General features: G+C 38.6%; 1 non-coding gene across 1 annotated transcript; it reads right to left on the bottom strand.

Annotated features, from left to right (window-relative positions):
* Positions 1 to 6,165: 6,165 nt before the first annotated feature.
* On the bottom strand, positions 6,166 to 6,237 carry TRNAH-GUG (transfer RNA histidin (anticodon GUG)). Its single transcript has one exon. It is a non-coding gene; the product is annotated as a tRNA-His (tRNA).
* Positions 6,238 to 9,137: the final 2,900 nt, after the last annotated feature.

Raw genomic sequence — 9,137 nt, 5'->3', positions numbered from 1 at the left:
CAGGGGAGAGGGAACCCTTTTAGTCCTCGCTTTTGGAAGCTTGCTGCTGGAGACACACCACCGGGGACGTGACACCCACCTGAGCCCTCACCCTGCAGTAACTGCTGAACAGGCCTCAGTGTTTGAAGCACAGAAAATACATGAGAGGAAGCAGTAACTGCACAAAAAATTTCACGTAGCTCACTGCTACATGATAAGGTGGTTGACACTCTTTGCACCATAGGTTTTTTGTCTCCTTTTGTGTGATTTCAAGCAGTTCACATGAATGTTGTTGTACCAAGGTTGTCTGGGACAACATTTTCACTCACTTCCCTCTGTCAGTTTTTAAACCTGTCCCCTTTCTCTCTCCCAGTGAAGATTGATTTCTTTCTATGATCTGCCCCCAGGGATGACTCACCATGAAAGAAAACTCCAGTTTGAAGAGTTTTTCAGGAAAAGCAGTAAAGGAGGCATGAAATTACGTGCAATTAATTTCTTTATTGTGAGGCTTTTTAGTATCTTTGTTCCAAGAATGATGCACTTATGAGGCAGGTAATCAATAGCAGCAAATGAGAGTCATCATGTCTAAATCTAAAATTTGATTAAAGAGAAGCAAGACACTGCTGGAAATGCAGTGCTGTTTTGTGGGTAGAGGATGATTTGACTGGGAGGATTCTGCCAAGAGGTGGGAAAATGGTCTGACATGATTCTCTATTTATCTAAGCACCATTCCTGCATCCCACCTATGCTGCCTGGTGGGTATTGCTCTTTACTGGGGTGGGGGTGTTAGGGACTAGTGGTTTTCCAGTATGGGGATGGTGAGGTAAAGAAGTTAGCTGAAAGGCACAAGGAAATAAATTTTCAAGAAAGACTCCCAAGTGCCTACAGATAGGCACATTATATACCAATTGAACCATTTAGCAACACAGCTTCTACTTCTAATTTGTTATTAAGAGAAGATACTCAAAAATGTATTCCTGAACGTCAGATCATATGACCAATTCTAATTTCATCATTAGATAGCTATACATCTTGCTGACTGAAGTAAAAACTACTCATTTTGTCCAAAAGATTTCTTCATACTGAAGCATACAGCCCGACTACAAGTCAAAAGAAAAAGCAGGGGATGAAAAAGGAGAAGGCAACAAATATTCATGTCTGGGAAATGGCTGCATGTTTCTAACAGTTGAGGCCAGACTCTCAAATGTTTTCCTTACTGAAGACAGTGTATGTCCTTCTGAGGTCAAACCCTGTTCAGGCATCCAGACACGGGCTTCCCAGCTCTTGGCAAACTTTCTCCAGGTGTCTGTCCAGGGCTCAGTAAGGAAGCAAGACTATCTTGAAGCCATTAAGATGAAAAGGAATTGCTTTTAAAGTGGGACTCGCATAACTACGAAGACCAGCAGGGAATATTTAATTCCATTAAACTCATCTCTCAGCAACCAAGAAATAGGAAGAACAATATGGTGAAACAAAGCACTTCAATAGCTGGTGGATCAACCTTAAATCTCTTCCCGGAATTTACACTTTTGTCTCTCTGGAAGACTTCATGTTTCTTATATTAGGCCTTCTAGAGGCCTTTGCAATTATTTTTTAGTCAAGTTCAGTTCTTACACAAAAAACCTTCAAACTGTGTTTCTGAAGAGAATTTTCCATGATATGCTATTTTTCTTACTGTTGCTTTAGCTAAATGATTCAGACTTTTCCTTCTCAAGTGTAACGGTAAAACACTAATTTACCCCATGTGGTTTTAATACAAATGCCTTCATGGTTATATCATAAAGAAGTTTTCTTCTCTGTGCCAGTACAAAGGTCAGTACACCCTCTTGCCTTCAGCTGCATGGTGAATAATAGCAACAGTGCAGGTCCCAGGATATACACATCCTACTATGCCATATTTTCCTAAAGAGTTTAGACAGACCTGCCACCTCCAGACAAATTAGTGATACAATTCTGGAGACTAAAAGAAGAGCTTTGCTGCTCATATTAGAGAATGGGAAAAAAAAAAAAAATTATTCCAGGAGTCTGGAAGCACAAGACCTGAACTGGGAATGCAGGAATCCACAAGAAAGAAATTACCAGAAAGAGTGCAGTGGCTATGTTGTTGACTCCATGCACAACTCTAAGGTGCAAGAGGCATGTAGGTAGCAGCACAGAGACACTGATTATGTTAACATTACAGATTGTGTTATAAGAGAAAATTTTTGCCATATTAGCATGGAATATCAAAACTGTGCTTTCTTCTCAAGGATTTTTAAGACATTGTGTATTGGGATCCCTTTGGATGGAGGCTTCTTTGTGACAAAGAAGATATTCCTTTAAAAGGAATATCACAAAGTGTCATCTTCTGAGTTGTATTTGGTGGACAGAAAACATATACCACTTTTTTTTATAAAAGAGTGCAGGAAAACGTTGTAAACATTAAGCACATGAATGACTTTCACAAAGCTTTGTGAAAGAGGTATTTATCAGATGTGTTTGAATCTAACCCAAAGAGCTGATTTTGCTTCTGTGAAATTCCAAATCAAGAGGACACATCTATAAAGTTTTTAGAATAAAAAATTGGGAATTTAGAATTCAAGAGATATAAAACCAGAGAAAAATAAATTTCAAAATAGCAACATCATTTAAATAGTTTTGGGTGTTTGGTAGTTTTGGGATTTGTGCTGAAGTGTTGATGAAGAAGTGAAACCAGATCCTACTCAGTAGTTAGAAATGTGGTGCAGAAAGTTGTAGGATTCAAACCTGAGCCAAAGCTTAACCCAAAATGGTACAAGTCGAAAACTTCAAAAATTGACCACAGTCTCCATATGTGTTCCAGTGCAGCTCTGTCCGGTGCTGTGAATGGTTGCTGGAGCTTTACAAATAAGAAGCCACACAGTCTTATTTAGAGAGCAGGACATGCTTTCTTTTAAGAAACACCAAAGACAGATTATGAGAAAAGCTACAGAACTGCAGCATCAGACATTGTTTATGCAGCTATGTTTACACATCAGGCTTAGGAATCTCCCCGTCTGCCAAATTTTCCCCAATTACTACCCATCCTGCAATAATACCCTGTAAACTCAGAGCTGAATTTCCAGAGGTAAAATCATCCCACCTGTGAAATGAATTCCTGGCATTCTTTGCTAAAGCACAACCAGCTATTTAAGCTTTCAGGAGTTCTCTTTACCGCAGAAGATCTCCTTTCAAAGAGTCTTCTTGACCAGAGCCCTTTGAAAGGATTTCAGAGGGGACCTATAAAAGTTTTAATATGAGCTGCACTCCTGTAAAGAGAATGAAAAACAGAATTAATTTGATTTGATGACTGCAGATTCAAAACAGCCACTGCTTTCTATCCTACTCAACACCTGATATGAACATCAAGCAGGATACAACCAACTCCGCTGCACTCCTGAAAAATGAAGGAAGTAGAACAGAAATCTACAACAGGTTCAATTAATATTTCAAAAGTTTTTTGAGTCTTTCTGTTCAGTATTGCCTTTTTAACAGCTAGGTGTCTTTCTCCATAGCTTAAAGACTCTAGCAGTTTTAACTCTAATCAAAAGCTGATGTTAAAATACAGTAACAAGAAAAAAATCTCTTCCCAAGCACTGTTGATGGGTACATCCTATTAGTTTCAGAGCCAAAACGTGAATTAGGCATGTTGGGGATATAGAAGTAGACACCTCTATGTCTTAAAGCTTTTACGTTCTACGCAGAATGGGCCATGCACGAGAACAATGGCAGGTACAAAAGGACACAGAAGAGCTGCAGAGAAAGGCATGCACTCTCTTTTCCTGTCTCATTTTTAAATTACTGTTCTTCATTTCCCACCAGATCAGATGATCTGATTTTTTACATGGCAAGAATGCTGTGTAAAGGCAGAGAAGGCTGCTGAAGTGAACTCTTCTCTCTGGCCTTCAAAGCATTCTGTGACAAAAAAAATTCAGAGCTTCAGAAATACGTAAACCTGGATCCTTGTTAATATTTTGAACATATTATTATTAGATCATGGTTTCCAACTGGAAAAGTGTTATCTGGACATGGCTACTAGAAATGAAGACCCACATATTTCAGAAACGTACATGCAATTCTTTGTACAATTCAAGCTTCAAAATCAGTTCCAGGATTATATCTCTGTGTTTCCTAGTCTGCAATCCTGTTATCCTTGGAAACTGTTTTGTACTACACTTTTTGTTTTCCTTTTCCCTAATGAGATGGGAAAATTGACAAATATTTTCTCATGAAATGGAATGTTGGGAGCCACCTGCCCTTGCATGTTTATATTACAAAATGAAGTTGGGTTTTATTTTTTATTCTTTCCTGGGGAGAACAAATAACTGCAGGGGGAATTGGCAAGAAAGGTCTGATTATCTGCCTCCACCATTCTTGCTCTCAGTTTATAGTGCTAGCATTGAGCTAGCAATACAGATATCTGTATCCTAAATAAAATAAAGAGAACAGAATGACCACTGTTTCTGGCTAACTCATCATAAAATTAAAAAAAAAGGACATTTTGAGTTTGTCTATTGTCCTATCAAAACTCTTCAAAATCATCAATATTACCATAACTAGCAATAAGGTAATACAGTGTTTCTACACTTCAGCTACAGATGAACACTGGATATAGGCAAGTCAGTTCCAGGGAGGTTGAGGTCAAGCAGGGGTGAAGCTTGAGTGTTTCGGCAGCCTCAGGATGTTGCATGAGTAAAGCAGAATTTCTGGCTTTGCAATTTTTGTATTTCTCTTCTAGGACTTCATTCAGTAGGATTCTTTAAAGAATATATACACCTGTGATGAGTTAATTTGGTATTTCTGGAGTTTATAAAATCTAACACAACAGATGACATTTCTGAGAGACTACAGCAGAGACAGAGTATGAAAGATCATCTTGGTCTGTTTCATGCTAGTGCATGTTTCTAAATTGCTTTCTTTTGGGAAATCAGTCACATCTGTCTCATCAATTAGACCAAGAAGTCAAGAGCTAATTGCTCTGATATGCTCCTAAAAGGCTGAGTGATATTTAGACAGGAAGTGTGAGGCCAGTCAGAGGAATACCCAAAGATATTTTAAAAAACACAACAGAAAGAGCTCTCATGAACCAAAGGAAGGTGACAAGATGCCAGGGGTCACTAGCCTACTACACCGAAACTGGGACACCTAAGCCTACAACCTCTAGAGGTGAGGTGCCCTCCCACATTTGCAAGTGTATGGGGCTTTGATTTTTCCTGATAGCGGTGTGAAGAAAGTTTTGTTTCACTTCCTCGCTGGGTAGGAGGGCAAGGAAAGTTCCTGCTGCTTTGCAGATAGAAAGGCACCTGTCATTCACATGCTGCAAGGGCTGGACCTGTTGCATTAAACTTGAATCCGTCTAAGCCTGATGGAGATGTAATCTGTTGTGCAGATGTCCCGTCAGATGCATCAGTGAGAGAAAAATAGCACCTGCTCTTGAATTAACTCCTTATCAAATTAAAGAACCAACTACCAGAAACTCTATTCAGTGGCATCCAAATAATCTGATAAACTCCATAGAAATGATCTTTTATTAATATAGTTGTTACCAGCTATGTAATTTTGTTGTTAATTTATCATTTGTTACACAAACAGCCATTAGTTACCATAACTAATTTATAAAATCCACGTGGTCATTTTAGAAGTCTTCATTCTGAGAATCTGAGCTTACTCAGTGAGGCAGGCCAGTGAAGTTACACACCATTCCTACCACAAAACCCAGGAGAATCACTGGAATTACCGACAAGTGATTGTTCCTCTCGTCTGTCACCAGCAAAGACCTTCTGCTAGCAGCAGCTCATACTTAGGTAAGCAGGATTTCCACACCTGCCACTGTCATATTTCCAAGTAATTCAGGGTGATTGCTTTATTAGCATGAAAAACTAGCAAAGATCAAAACCAAACAGACTTCATGGCTCAGTCCAGATCTTAAGTAGCTGTAATGAGTAAAAATGACATGCTTACTATGCCACTGTGTTTATCACAATATCCATAAACATTTAAATAAAAAAAACCACACTTGGCAACAGGCTTACTGAAATAATACTTGTGGCACATACTGTTTTAGCAAAACATTCTTGTAAAAGTTATAAAGCTTCTAATTGCTTTCTCATCTTAGTCTTAGACATCACTAATAGATTATTTTTGGTATGCAATCTGCAGTTACATCTCTTCAAAAGATGCACCTTTCCCTGCCGTGACTCGGATTTGAACCGAGGTTGCTGCGGCCACAACGCAGAGTACTAACCACTATACGATCACGGCAAGCTGTCAGAAAACTCTAGACTAAAGTGACAGCTTCTTTCCCCAGTGTTCTCTAAAATTTTATACAAATGGTGCCACCTACAGTTTACACTGAGTTTTAGCAGCAGCTGGTTCTAAACATTCTTACAAGTAATCGCATGTTACTGTCTTCTTTTCATTTCCAGACTTACTCTTCCTTTCTCTTAATAATCCATGCTTATCAGGATTGCCTAAAAACAGGGTCAGGAGAGTTATAATAACCCTTCTTCTGTTCCCCAAATCTTTTCAGAGAGAACATTTTTTTCCTATTTTATCAGTGGTGGGGAAGGCAAAGTCATGATAGTAGAAAAGTCTAGTAGTGTGCTGTAGAGACAGATTTAGGCAGAAGAACAAAATCTACTTAATTGAATACTGCATTTGCTGAATTGAACCAGGTATAATTCATTGCAATGTAAGTGCTTGTATTTCTGGACATCCTCCTCTGCTATAAGCACAGAACACAAAAAAAAAATTTCTCCAGAATTTGCATTATCTACTATGGAAGGAGATGGTCAAATGCTACAGATGAAGTCTGAGGGGAGCGGGCACCTAGCTTCTATCAGCTAAGACCACCAATTAGTGTTATACTGAGGTATACTCTCAGTATACTGAGAAGCAGCTGCCCTTTGTCAGGTGTTCAGACACAAAAAGACTGTAAACGACATTCAAATAGGCACAACAGCAAAAAAAAATGTTAGTTCTCTCAAATAAGAGCTCCAACAGAAATCAAGCTGTGCAACGTAAAGAAACATTATTATGGGGAAAGAGAATAATGCGGCAAGCTCTGGGACACTCAAGCCTGCTCAGAAAATGCAGCCTGTTTTCCTCATGCTGCAGCTGTCTGGAAAGCAGGTGTCAGCAGAATAAGCTGCTGAATCTTCTGGCAAGGAAAAAGGACTGGAAAAAGCAATCCCCTCTAGCACAGCTTGTGCATTACAGTGTGAATGTTACCTGTAACACATATATGTTGTCAGCCCTAAGAAGTCACAGTATGGGAAGGCCTTTTTCCCTTTCCCTCACAAGCCTCCAAGCCCTTTGAACTCTAAAGAAATCTTTGAAGAGTTGGACAGTGATTGCCACTTCTGGGCGAATGCTTTGATGTGGTAAGTCCTACCATACTCCCCAGTACTCCAAAGACCTTGAGTAAACAGGACAAAGAAACTGGGCACCAGTATTTAACAGCCACTATCAGGACAGTGTTATCAAGTGTTCTTCATTACCGCAAATTTCCTTTTTTTTTTTTTAATAATGTATCCATAGAAAAACATGGAAAACTGTGGTTCAGAAAGAAGGGTGGTAGATAAGGGCTGAAGTGAGCTCAAAAGGTCTTAACAGGGAACAAGACAGTACCATCACCTAATCACCTGCATGTAAGCATGAGTGCATTTAGAAGATGGCATTGCTCAGCAACATGCACACGTGGGCAGGTGGAACAGACCTGGAACAAAAATGATTCAGTAGTAACTTCTCTGACGTTTCTTGTTAAGAGCTCTTAGAATATTTACTTCATTTCCATACTTAGGCTCTTAAATAACCTTTTTTTTTTTTAATTTTGGGTCTTGTTATTACTGGTTATCTGTCCTGAAGTAACAACAGCAACTTCAGTTTTGTTTGAGTTCCTCAGAAATTTCCCCTAAAGACAGAAGTTTAGTAAATATCATAGATACAGGTTTCTGTCCACAGCATCCCCCTTCAAAGTGAGGGGATGAAGTTAAAATTACTGCAGGACTCCTTCAAACGCTTTATAGCATGATACTCAGGAGACGAAGGAGATGTTAAATGTGGTTTGTCTTACAAATCATCAATATAATATTTGTAGCTGTGATGAGACAGGTCCAAGCTCTGTAACCTGTATTATTCTACTATACAGTGTCACCTCCCATAGAAGACATAGGGGTGCCTTATTTTTTGCAGCAGTGAAATAGGTTTGCTAGATTCCCATCAAAAATTTTCATGTGATTGGTTTAAAGCTGGGTCTCAGAGAAACACAAAAGCACTTTTCGTTCCATCTTGTTGTACAGAGCTTAGAATGTAATCTAATGCATTTTTTGCTAAGTTGGAGTCACTTGATATACTGGTTTTATTCCAGACCTATATACACATGAGAATAAAATATAGGTTATAATAAATAAATGTCATCAATCACATCCATAAACCTTTGGATCTTAAGATCAGTCCACAAATCTTTGAGATGAGCAGTAATCACTGGGTAACAAATGATCATTTCATTAATTGTACTACACTGGTACTACTTTGCATGTATCTATGCATCTTGCCATTGTTTGCATTTTTATTTTTATAATTTCTAATATAATTTCTAATATAATTTCTAATATAATTTCTAATATAACAATTTCTAATATAATTTCTAATATAATTTCTAATAAAATCTTATTACTGTTTCTTTTTTTCTCCAGAAGAAGGTTAGTGCACATGAGCATGACTTGTGCAGTACTTGCACCGTCATGTGATTCTCTGCCCCTGAGCCCATCCTTGCTACCTTTACTCGGGCTTAGAAAACAGCTATGAAATTTTCACCCACATAACTGAGAAGACATTCTAAATATTTGCAGTTTCCCTTTTTTTTATTAATTTTTTTTCTTGTTTGTGTTTTTTGTCTAAAAATAATAGTCTTTCAAAACAATGACTTTTCTGTTCAGATGTCAATCTTGGACAGAACATTCCTCTTGTTCAGGATTGAATCTCTGGTCAGAAGAAAATAAGTAATCGGAAGACACTCCCCCAGCCCCCAAAGAACCAAGAAGTTCATGGGCAGGTCTGGAAGAAGAAGGACTTGAAGCAGTCACAAATAGCATATCTCTCTCTCTCTCTCTCTCTCCTCCCCCCCCTCCCCATTTCCCAAGAGGATTCTTTGCTTATGA

This window comes from Calonectris borealis, chromosome Z (genome assembly GCF_964195595.1).
Source record: "Calonectris borealis chromosome Z, bCalBor7.hap1.2, whole genome shotgun sequence".
NCBI classification, from domain to species: Eukaryota; Metazoa; Chordata; class Aves; order Procellariiformes; family Procellariidae; genus Calonectris; species Calonectris borealis.
The sequence above is the reverse complement of the archived record's forward strand: the minus strand, read 5'-3'. Positions and strand labels throughout refer to the sequence as shown.